General features: G+C 37.1%; 1 protein-coding gene across 2 annotated transcripts in view; it reads right to left on the reverse strand.

The window, feature by feature from the left end:
* Positions 1-12,906, reverse strand: part of Snx25 (sorting nexin 25) — a 92,720-nt gene that overhangs the window by 68,039 nt on the left and 11,775 nt on the right. The gene's annotated exons all lie outside the window — the stretch shown is intronic.

Consider the following 12,906-nt stretch of genomic DNA (forward strand, 5'->3'; position numbering starts at 1 on the left):
TAAACGCTTTCAACTAAGTAGTAGGATAAAAAAAAAATCAGTAGAAAAGCCAGTAACATTTCTCTCTCTCTCTCTTTTTTTTTTTTTTTTTTTTTTGGTCAGGCGTGGGGCCTGAACTCTGGGCCTGGGCACTGTCCCTCAGCTCTTCAGCTCAAGGCTAGCGCTCTACCACTTGAGCCACAGCGCCACTTCCGGCTTTTTCTGCTTATGTGGTGCTGAGGAATCTAACCCAGGGCCTCATGCATGCAAGGCAAGCACTCTACCAATGAGCCACCTTCCCAGTCCCTCCAGTAACATTTCTATACACCAACAATAAACCAGCCAAGAACGAAAGCAGGAAAATACCATTCATAATAGCCTCCAAAAACAAAATACCAAGCTGGGCACCAGTGTCTCATGCCTGTAATCTAACTACTCAGGAGATTGAGATCTGAGGCTCATGGTCTGAAGCCAGCCCAGGGAGGGAAATCCGTGAGACTCATATATCTCCAATTAACCAACAGAAAACTGGAAGTAGTGTTGTGACTCAAAGTTGAATAGCACTAGCCTTGAGCTAAAAAAGCTCAGAGAGAGAGCCCAGGCCTTTAGTTCAAGCTCCACAACTGATAAAAAAACAAAAATAAAATACCAGCTGAGTGCTGGTAGTTTAACTTGCAATTCTACCTACTTGAGAGGCTAAGATTGGGAGGATTATAGTTTAAGGACACCCAGGGAAAAAGAGTTCATAAGACCCCTGCTCCACTGACAAGTATAGTGGTTCATGCCTTTCATCCTACATGAGAGGATGACATCAAGAAGCAGCAATTCCAGGCCAATCTGGGCAATGGAGTTCAAAAGATTTGGGAAGCTGCACCATCCCACCAACTATGGGAAGCCTAAAACAGGTAGACTGTGATCCAGACACATGACCAGGCAGAAAAAAAAAAAAAACAAAAAATTTTTCCAAAATAACTAGCACAAAAAAAGGCAGGAGGTGCAGTTCAGCAGTAGAGTTCTTGCCTAGCAAGGGCATGTCCCTGTATTCAAACTGAAGTCCTGAAAAAAATAATAAGAAAATCCCAATTAAGGAGGTAAAAGACCTTTATATTGAAAATTATAACAACTGGTACTGTCAAAGGAGTTTTAAAAAGGATTAGATGTATAACTCAGTGGTACAGCATTTGCATTGCATGTGCAAGGTCCTAGGTTCAATCTTCAGCACCACAAAAAAAAAAAAAAAAGACAAGTGTTAGGTTTTTAAAAAGAGGTAGCCGAGTAAGAACTGCACCACGCACGTGGTATTCAGGTAAGGGGTAGGTTTATTCCGTAGACCTGCTGGGACCAGGCAAGGTTGGCACTCCACGCGGCTGGCAAAAGAGGCCATCTGGCCCCAGGTTAGGCTGGGTGTGTCCGGGTAAAGGGAAGTGGGATCAGGTGGGAGAAAGGTGTGGCCACATCAGATTAAGATGTGACCTCAACGGATGTGGATGTGACCTCTTCCAGGTGTCCCAGTTGCCTAGGTAACGCAGGTACTGGGCGAGGTCTGTTCGCCATCCAGGAATGGACCTTACAACAAGCTATTGCACATTCTTAAAAATATCCTTTAGCTATATATATACACACACACATATACCTAAATGAAAACTTTTATAACCACAAACACCGAACTATTAAAAGTAGATTCTTAGATGGCATATATATATATATATATATATATATTTTTTTTTTTTTTTTGTCAGTCATGGAGCCTGAACTCTGAGCCTAGGTGCTGTCCCTCAACTCTTCAGCTCAAAGCTAATGCTCTACCACTTGAGCCACAGTGCCACTTCTGGCTTTTTCTGCTTATGTGGTGCTGAGGAATCTAACCTAGGGCCTCATGCATGCAAGGCAAGCACTCTACAACTGAGCCACCTTCCCAGCCCAGATGGCATTAATTTTTAACTTCTTATTCTCTATAATAATATAATAGCAAATATGTAATAATAATAGATTATATAATATAATGTGTAATAATAATGTTTTAAATTACTATTATAGCCATATTGTTTGGAATTTTTAAATAACAAAAAAAGAGATTATCTACAACATTAAAATACCATTATTTGGCAGGTAAGACCCTAATAAAAATAATTGGAGTATACACAAAGTGATCAAAAGCAAGTATAATGTAATTGGAGCCTACTTATTGGCCCAGAGGCACATAACTAATTTTTTTTAATCACAAAGCCCTTTCAGTGCATAAGAAATACTCCCAGTGCTTAATCAGCATTACCATGTCACTAAGGAGCTCTAAATGGCTATCTCTATTATTGCTCTCATCCAGCAAACAAGCATGAGGAAATCACTTTGTTCTCAAGCATGCCACATCAACACAGCTGCAGTTAATTCCATGGCTCTAGGTCACCAAATTGGAAGTAGTCAATTTCTCCTCCTTGGCTTAGTTTCATGCTGTCCTTGGGACAAGTGCCAAGAATGTCATTGCTGTTCATGATTATTGTTATTAAAATCCAAAAGCCATAGCTTTAAGATTCCTTAGTAGAAATACTTTTAAAACAAACAAACAAACCTTACGATGTATGCATTACACCCTCAAAAGAACAGACATATCCTTATAACTCAACAAACATTCAATACTTTCCCATGGAATTAAAAAAAAATCATAAACTAATAAATTTATTTTATGAACTAAAAAGACCAAAGATCCTTTCAAGCAATAAAATTATATGGTCAGTAGATTTTATTCTTATTTTTGTCTATTTCATTAAAGAAAAAATTGAGGAAATGATAAGGATTATAATTTTTTTTTTTTAAACATCAGATAGGGGCTGGGAAGGTGGCTCAGTGGGAGAGTGCTTACCTTGCATGCATGAGGCCCTGGGTTTGATTCCTCAGCACCACATATGCAGAAGAAAAAAAAAGCCAGAAGTGGTACTGTGGCTCAAGTGGTAGAGTGCTAGCCTTGAGCTGAAGAGCAGAGGGACAGCACCCAAGCCCAGAGTTCAGGCCCCAAGACCGGACCAAAAAAAAAACAAAAAACACATCAGATAGATATTTTAAAAACTTACAAATTTTCTGGGTAATCTTTAATTGAATTAAATATTTAAGAAGGCTATACGATCAACAAATAAGTTTAATCACTGCAAGTAGTCTGGTTATAGTTTTCCAAGTATGACAATGGTAGCTTTACTGACCCATACTTGAAAAAAACCAAAACCAAACACTTAGTTGATAAAGCCCTAATTAGAAATCCTTAAAATGCAAACAGTCTTTAAAGGGCCAGGAGAGAAAGAGGTATGAATGTGAGTGACATGCAGTGCATGTATTACACGTGTGTGCGTGCATGCATACACATACATACACACACACAAATACCAGGGCTTGAACTCAGGGCCTGACACTGTGGCTTGGCTCTTTCTATTATAGCTGGCACTCTACCACATATGCCATGCCTCAAGTCCAGCCTTTCATTTGGCTGCTTATGGAGTCTCATGGATTTTCCTGCCCAGGGTGGCTTTGGACCAGTCAGATTTCAGCTACCTAAGTAGCTAGGATTACAAATGTGAGCCTCAATGACCAGTTACTGTTTGCAACCTGAATGTTACTCAAAGGCCACAGGCTTAACTAAAGGCTTGGTTCCCATTCTGTGGTATTAGTAGGAGGTGGTGGAGCCTTTAGGAGGTGGGGTAGGAAGTGAAAAACCATTAGGCTATTGGAGGCATGACCTTAAAGGCAGTATTCTGACCGCTACTCCTCCCTCTGTTTCCTGACCACCATGAGGTGATCAGTTTTCTTGACCACAAGCTATACACCATGATTGCCCACAGGCCCCAAGGCAACAGAGCTAGTGACAATTGACTGTGAACCAAAACATTTTCTCCTTTATCAGTTGATTTAACTCAAGGATTTGTTACAGCAACAGAATACTTAACTAAAACAGCATGCACATTTGAAACACATTACAACTTCCTTCAAAACCTTTAATTTAAACACTTTTTTTCTCTCTCTGGTTATGGATCTACTGCCTCTTGCCATATGTCTGCAGATTTCTTTTAGCTCCTCATTTGAAAAACTTATATAAACATATGTTTGTCACTACTGACTGAATCTAAATAAGGCCTCTGGTATCTTTAGTTTTAAAAGGGTAAGAAGGAAATTAGAATGATGGTTGCCAAGAGACAGAAAGTAATTCTTTAATGAGAATAGAGTTTCAGTTTTATAAGATTAAGACTTAGTGAGATGGTTAAAAAGGATTATGAATGAATTTAGTACCACTGAGATGTACAATTAATATTTAAGATGCTAAATTCTATCAGTATTTTGTCACATAAAGAGAAGGCTAGCTCATGAGTAACATTTGTTTTTATTTTCATTTAAAGCCCTGTTATTTTGTCAATCTGATTTTCTAATCTAGTTCTGAATTTCCCCCAAACACATACACCTCCTCCATTAGGACTCACTATCCTTTATCAGAAAGAAAAAAAGTTCATATCCTTATCACAACACCAAAGCCTGACAGATATTCAATAATGAAGGAAAACAGAGAAGATTAGAAAATTGGACACAATGGGCCAGGCCAGGGGTTGAGGTTGAATGATCACTGGAGCCACAAATTTGAGATCAGTTTATCAAGATGGTGATACTAGACAAACAAACAAACAAACAAAAAAAAACAGGCACTATGCTATAAGGCTCTAAACCCAGAACTTGGGAGGCTGAGACAGGAAGATCTTAATCAAGAATGAGCTCAAGGTTAGCTTGACTACACAAGGAGACCCTGTCTCTACTTACAAAAATAAATAAAATTCTTGATCCATTCATCTACTGAGGGGCATCTGGGTTGGTTCCATATCTTAGCTATGGTAAATAATGCTGCAATAAACATAGTTGTGCTGGTAGCTTTAGTGTGGTCTTGTTTGTAAACATTTGGGTAAATGCCCAAAAGTGGGATTGCTGGGTCATAGGGGAGTTCTATGTGAAGTCTTTTGAGGAACCTCCATACTGCTTTCCAAAGTGGTTGAACAAGTTTACATTCCCACCAACAATGAAGTAATGTGGTATATATACACAATGGAATTCTATGCCTCCATCAGAAAGAATGACATTGCCCCATTTGTTAGGAAATGGAAAAACTTGGAAAAAATTATATTAAGTGAAGTAAGTCAGGCCCAAAGAAACATAGGTCCCATGGTTTCCCTTATTTGTAATATCTAGTATATGTATGAGTCAAGCGGAAAAGGTCAGATAATGTGATGTCAGAAAAATGAACCCTTAGATGTGTATTTTAAGGTTTTTTTCTTTCATGCATGTGTTTCTAACGCATTTATAAGATTATCTCTTTGTTGCTTTGTATGTCCCTCCCCCACAGTATAACCCCTGCTTTCACTATATTTGATGTCAGTATAACTTGTGGAGGAGATGGGGAAAAACCAGTTGTTTAAGGATACAGGTGGACCTGCTGCAACAATGAGAAGTACAAGTTGTCATGTCCAAAACGAGCTTTACAACGTCGGTGTGGGGGGGTGTGTGAAGGGGGGGAAGGAGAAGGATTGGGATTGGGGGGGAGGGGGGAGGCTGGGAAGGGATGTGAAGGGTAAACAAAGGAGGAGGTTGCAATGCTTGGTAAGAAATGTACACATTATCCTGCCCATGTAATTGTAACTCCTCTGTACAGTATGTTCACAAATAAAATTAAATTAAATTTTTAAAAAATTCTTAAAAAGAATAGAAAGGACAAAAAAAAAACAAAACAGAAAACAAAAACCCTAGGCCAAAAATAACTGAGTTACTATGCATATAAATTACTTTTTAAAGTTGGGCACCAGTGGCTAATGCCTGTAATCCTAGCTACTCAGGAGACTGAGATCTGAGGATCACAGTTCAAAGTTGGCCCCAGCAGGTAAGGCTGTGAAACTCTTATCTCCAATAAACCACCAGAAAACTGGGAATGGCACTGTGTGTGGCTCAAGTAGTAGAGCTCTGGCTCTATGAAGCAGGTCATGTGGCTGAGTCTTCCCAAGGGTTCTGAGCATCTGACAATCCACTGGGGTCTCATGACTAACATTCTCACAAACTATATTATTCTCAAAGTAATCCTTTAAGCACTATAAATGAGTGAAGGAAGTTTGTGACCATTATACTGATATTTGTTCTAACTTTTATTAAAATAAATAGAAATCAAAACTTTTAGGTGGTATTTCCAACTAATTCAATGTTATTGCATACTGTGTGTTTACACTGTTGGACCAAACTGAATCTTGTCTGACCCAAGGACATCTGTCTGCAACTATTCATTCACATAAAGGACTTGGCAGAATGCCTGACAGAAAGCAGCTGAGTATAGCTGTTATCAATAATAAAATTTAAAATGCTACCAACTGTTAAGAAAGTTGCTTTATTGTGTGGATGGATGACTGATAACTGATTCTAAAGGGACAGAATGGTGGAAACGAATTAAAAAGTTAAGCAAAGGGAGCTTCTTCCTTCCTTTCTTCCTTCCTCTCTTCCCCCGCCCCCCCCAGTCTCTCTTTCTTTCTTTGTTGTTCATCGTGGGTCTTGAACTCTGGGCCTAGGTGCTGTCCCTGAGCTCTTCAGCTCAAGGCCAGCACTACCACTTGAGCCACAGCACCACTTCCCATTTTCTGGTGGAGATATGAGTCTCACAGACTTTCCTGCCTGGGCTGGCTTTGAACCAGGATCCTCAGATCTCACCCTCCTGAGTAACTAGGATTATAGGCATGAGCCACTGGCGCCCAGCAGGGAGTTTCTTAAGAAGCATAATGGAATGTACCATTTGCAAATATTTTGCAGTTGAAGTTATGCTTTAGAGAAGTGCACATTTTCTGGAGATGTTCTACTGGGCCTATGCCTTTACTTCCAATTATTGGACAAATATTTAAGTATCTAAAGAATAGCTAATTTGACAAAAAGCCAGGTTTGTATTTTATTCTCCAAAATCAAAAGTTAAAGAATATATTCTTTTCCTCAGCCATAAAGAAAATTGTCAAACAATTACACTAAAAAGTAATTGATCATATGGGGTGTTTTGTATTGATAGAAAAAGTGTATTTATATCTCCTCCCGTTTTTTCCAATAGAAGTTGTAAAATTCACATTAAATTTATTTTTATCTATAACAGAAATATAGAATTCAATACATTAACATGATGTTTTGATGTATGTATACACTGTATAATATTTAAATCAGGTTAAATACATATATCATCTCCAACATTTATAATTTCTTTATGATGAAAACCTTGAATTCTTTCTTCTAAGCTGGACATAAGTAGTGCATGCCTGTAATGCCAGCTACTCAGAAAGCTGAAGCAGGAGGATCACCTGAGAACACGGATGAGGCTAACCTAGGCAACACTGTGAGACCATATTTAATTTTTTTTAATCTTTTCATCTTGCTTTTTTTAAATATATATTTTTGTTGCTTTTTTAAATAGACACATTATTGTATCTGTAATCACCCTATTGGGCAATAATAGCACAACAGAATTTCCCCTCCAAGCCACCCATCATTTCCACTTTAAATACCCAAAAGAGAAGTTAACTTTTGAAATTCAACCTTTCGTGTGTGTGTGTGTGTGTGTGTGTGTGTGTGTGTGTGTGTGTGTGTGTGTGTGTGTGTGTGTGTGTGTGTGTGTGTGTGTGTGTGTGTGTGTGTGTGTGTGTGTGTGTGTGTGTGTGTGTGTGTGTGTGTGTGTGTGTGTGTGTGTGTGTACCGGTATTAAGCCTTGAACTCAAGGCACAGGCAATGTCCTTGAGCTTTTTGTTCAAGATTATCTCTCTACCACTTTGCCACAGCTCCACTTCTGGTTTTTTGGTGATTAACTGCTGATAAGAGTCTCATCGACTTTCCTACTTGGGCTGGCTGTGAACAGTGATCCTCAGATCACAGCCTCCTCAGTAGCTAGGAATTCAGGTATGAGCTGCTGGCATTTCAATACACTGTCTTTTTAAAAGATTATTTTCAAGTAAATAAAGAGGAGATAAATTCTATAAAACCTTGTAGATGTAAAGAATTAAGCTGAACCATAAAACCATCCCAGAGAAGATTATTGGTATTTTGCTGGGTTTACTTCTTGTTAATATATTCAACTCTCACTATTTAATTTTGGGCAAGTTATTCTGTTCCTCAGTTTTCTCAGTAAAATAGTAACAGTAAACTACTGTTTAAGGTCAGTGTATAACACCTACTGTTTAAGGTCAGTGTGAGCATTTGGTGAACTAATGCAAAGTACAGCAATGTCTGAGAACATATTAATAATTGTAAACTTATTATCAGTACTCTTCCCATATGTATACCTTTTAAAGGAAATTTAGAATCAATTCCATATCTTTTTTTTTTTTTTTTTTTTTTTTAAGGCTCGGGTTGGGAAAGTGGCTCAGTGATAGAGTACTTGCCTTGCATGCATGAGGCCCTAGGTTAGATTCCTCAGCACCACATAAACAGAAAAAGCCAGAAGTGGCACTGTGGCTCAAGTGGTAAAGCACTAGCCTTGAGCTGAAGAGCGGAGGGACAGCGCCCAGGCCCAGAGTTCAAGCCCCAGGACCACCACCACCAACAACAACAACAAAAAGGCTCATAAAGGCTCAACAGCTATGTGTATATGATCATATAAAATGATATTTATCTAACTGAACTCCAAGAAATGGAAACAATTTTTTTTCCTTTGTTGCTGTCTTTGTTTTCTGTACATTTTGTGTTGTTTGTAAGTTTATCTGTTTGGGGGAGGACTAGGAGGAGCACAGAAATGGTGAGACAAAGGGTGAACAAATGCAGCAGTGATACTCTAAATAGACACTGTTGAAAATGAACTATACAACAGGTGGCAGGGAGGGAAAACAGAGAAAGCAAGGGAAGAGGTGACTTTGTTCAAATTGAAATGTACTCATAACTTACTTATGGAACTGTAAACCCTCTGTATATCACCTTTACAATAACAAACAAAAACATAAAAATAGTAATGTATTATGAACATCTTTTCTGTAACAGAAGACTTGAAATATATTTTGAATGGCTTGTGCCATAATTCAACTATTCTCTCATTCTACATTTAGTTTGTGTCCATCTTTCTTTTCTGTTCTAAATTTTAAAAAATCATTTCTATATTACTTTTCTACATATAATAGTACAAAATATTTTAAGACATCTTAAAAGTGTCTATGAAATATAGTAGTATTGGATTCTAACGTATGTAATGCCTCAAGAACGTTCTTGTACTTTGGGAAGAGTCTTCCACCAAGTGATAAAAAGCTGAAGGAACAAATTGGGGTGAGGAAATCAGGGGAGAAGGACTGAGCTTTTCTAGCTTTTGAGCATAAACTATGCATAGGTACCTGAAAACATCTTTTTCTAGCCTCTTCTCCCAAAAGTATACCTCTAGATAGAAAATGAGTAACAGACAGCCATCCCTAAGGGGTAGGTGGGGGCCTTCTCTTTAGTAAAATAAAGCCAACTCAGCCTCCTGAAGTATAAAGCCCTAACATGATTTTACCTTGCAAGAAATGGTGAATTAGATCACCGACAACTTCTGTAGCTTATTACACCATTTATCAGTTGTCAAAGTCCATGTGGTATTCAGGCTAAAGACCAAGTCTGTCTGAATGTATAGCATAAGAATCAAGATTCTGTGTATATTCATAATGAAAGATAGTCATCTATTAAGAAAAAGCCTGAGACTAGATCCTAGGAAAGAATATGAAATCACATCTTTTCTCTGAACAATCATGAAATTCAAATGAACTAATGAACTACACACTAGCACACAGTCCCCTTATAATTACTATGGCAAAAACATAGGACATCACAATATAGTAGAACTCAAAGCAATGAAGGGCAAGACTGTCACTGATTCTTTGCAATTAACCTGACAAATTATACTGAACATGTCCATTTCTTCACTTCAATTTGAAATAATGCCAGCACTATTTAAAGTATTACTATAGATTCCATAGTAGAACTACTTAAAATTACAAAGCATTACACTGATAGTGTTTTCTATTATGCTTCCAAGGCACAGTCTAATTTTTTTTTACATTTCCTTTCCAAAGAATGATTATAGCATCATTACAGAGGATTGATTGATGCTATGTCTTTTCATACTTTCAGATTTTGTTACAAGGAGATCACTTTAGAAAAGCTTCTTAGTGATTAATTGGCTTTCTAAAAGAAAAATGAATATTAACAAGGAAGAAAAATCTCTACAAATCTGTCAGTAGAGACAAATTTTAAGGTAAGTTAATAATATGTAGGAATGTATTTCCATTTAGTTGGAAGAATGACACTTCTGGGGAAAAACATATTTCTTAGATACAAATATGATGATACCTAAAAAATATGCTCCACTTCGTTAAAAGACATTTAAGTATATTTAAACCAGTCCCAGATTTGGAAACAGAAATCATAAGAAGCACTTGAAAATACATAGGCAGACAGCTGTATAAATTGATATGGATTGGTAAATATAGAATGCCTACTTGGACTGAAGGAAAAGAATGAAAAAAGCAAACTAGCTTAGGAAAAGATCATTGAAAACACTGTCATTATATTTTTGCATTCCTACAACCAGTTTGCATGATCTGTAACCATTTTACTACGGGTTCTATTGTAATTCTGAGGACATGTAGTTTCTATGATAAGAGCTATATTTCCACCAATTCATTCAATTTTCTAATATTTACTGAAATGTGAGCTCTGTGTGCCTAGCACTTCGTTGGGCACTATAAATAAAATATATGCTCTGTGTTCAAGCAGTATAGTTTGATCTTAAAGGAAACTCATAATCAAATACTAATGAACCATACTATAGAATTCTACTATTCTTCCTATTCTGAAATCTTCTTTACATTTTGTTCTCCAGTCTATGTCATGGAATAAAGCCACTCAAAAGTAAAATCAAGCCATGAAATCATTTCATAAGAATTTTAAGATTTACATATATTATTTTTGATAAGTGATACTACTGAACATAAATGATGGAGGAACTAAAATACATCCCTGCTTGAAAGCTTTTTATATGATTGAACAACTAGAGTCAAACAGAACTCCTATTTTTTCACTGTTTCATAACCTATTACTGCCAGGAAATACCACAGTAATTTATTTATTGCTTGATTGGCTTTTGAATAAAAAATAATGATAAAACACTTAGGGCTTAATTTAAAAATATAACTAATTTTATTTATTGGGACTTTTTATTTTATAGGCCTCTTGAAACAACCAACTTGAGTCCCATAAAAAGTAACTTAGACAACACACACATACATATCATACTGAGATGTATGACATGAATTACTAATATACACAAGTTATGTTATAGAAATACAATTCAACAACCCATACAAGAAAAGTTTTACATTTCTTCTACCTTGTGAATAAAAATTTATCCAGTACTAGATATAGTGCAAAAAATAATAAATTCTTCCATTTCATCTAAAATAAATGTGCTGAATTTCTAAGACTAAAATCTCCCAAGAAATAAAAAAAAAATTAAAGAAAAAGCACTGCATTAAGGCAGACCTTTGTGCAGTAGCCATTCCATCTCTGCAGAGAGGAACATATGTTTGTATGTATGGGAATATAAACATGCTTGGATATACCAAGTGACTCTGGGTTTCTTTTGTTCTTGTTCACACCAGGAAACCACTATGCACAGTTTGAAAACATTCTAAATTTTCAGTCACTTGAGAAAGTTGTGTTATTTCTGCCTCCAACTCCACTCTTACCACTCCACATTAAGACCCAAACATTAATGGCACTGTCTACAAAGGCTCCAAGTTGCCAATTCCAGGGAATGCTATTCAGGCTTCCTTCTGGTCCAGATCTAGGCTCTACCTGACACTGCTGGCCATTTACTCTGTTTCTCTTGTGCTTCTCCAGGGTTTCTCTCCTACTAAGTTTCTGAATGCTCATTCTGTCCCTCTTCCAAGGGCTGTTCTTCCTTTTCCTACCCTTTGGCTCATTACTATTTAATCATAAGACTACAGTGATATATGCTCTGGGCATACTGACTACCAAAAACAAATGTACTTCTGCAGATTTGCTTAACAAATGAGCTGAAAGCTAGTCATAATCATTGCATCTCAAAATTTACCTATCTTCCTCTTCTACCATGCCAAATCTATACACATGGCACTTTCATCTATTCAATCACACAAGCCAAAATCTGGAATTAAATTAGAATATTTCCTCTTTTCCCCTCAAAAAGTTTATTGACAAAAATGGAGAATATGGTAAAGCTGACTATATGGAAGGCCAATTGAGTTACATATCTAGCAATTAAAAATGAGTGCTTATAAAGGCCCACACCTATGCTGCATTAAGGTAAACTGAAGAACAGCAAGTAGTTTAATTCAAAAGTGAGGAATCAGAGGTGCTAAAGGCTAACAAGGAAACTTAGCATTAGTCTAGAGTAAAATGTTCATATGTTTTGATTCCACAAACTCCTTCCTGTCTAAATGAGTGATGTAGGCCAGTTAGAAATTCTGTACCCCTTGCCAACAATTTGTTAGGAATGGGCACTTGCCCAAACCTGGCCAATGAGATGTGAGAGGAACATTGCCAAGGACATTTCTAAGAACATTCTCCTTGTACCAAACATTTTCCTTATTTTTCTAATGGGTAACCATCCAGAGTGGCTGTGGTTCCCAATACTGATGCAGTCATCTGAGAGCCCAAGAATTTACCTGACTCACAGGGGAGGGGAACAGCCAAGATATTCAGAGGAAAGTATGGAGAAATAAGTGCTGATACTACTCCATGTTCCTTACCTGAATCCTTCCTTAATCAGAGCCTATCTTACCTCTGCTTATGTGTTATTTCTTAATAATAATAAATCTCATTATTTTAAGAAAAAGGATGATGTACAGAGTTAAATGAGTGTCTTTACTGTGGGATTTCTCAAAATCTTAATACAAT

The sequence above is a fragment of the Dipodomys merriami genome, unplaced genomic scaffold, assembly GCF_024711535.1.
Source record: "Dipodomys merriami isolate MVZ:Mamm:240054 unplaced genomic scaffold, mDipMer1.0.p SCAF_12, whole genome shotgun sequence".
NCBI lineage: Eukaryota > Metazoa > Chordata > Mammalia > Rodentia > Heteromyidae > Dipodomys > Dipodomys merriami.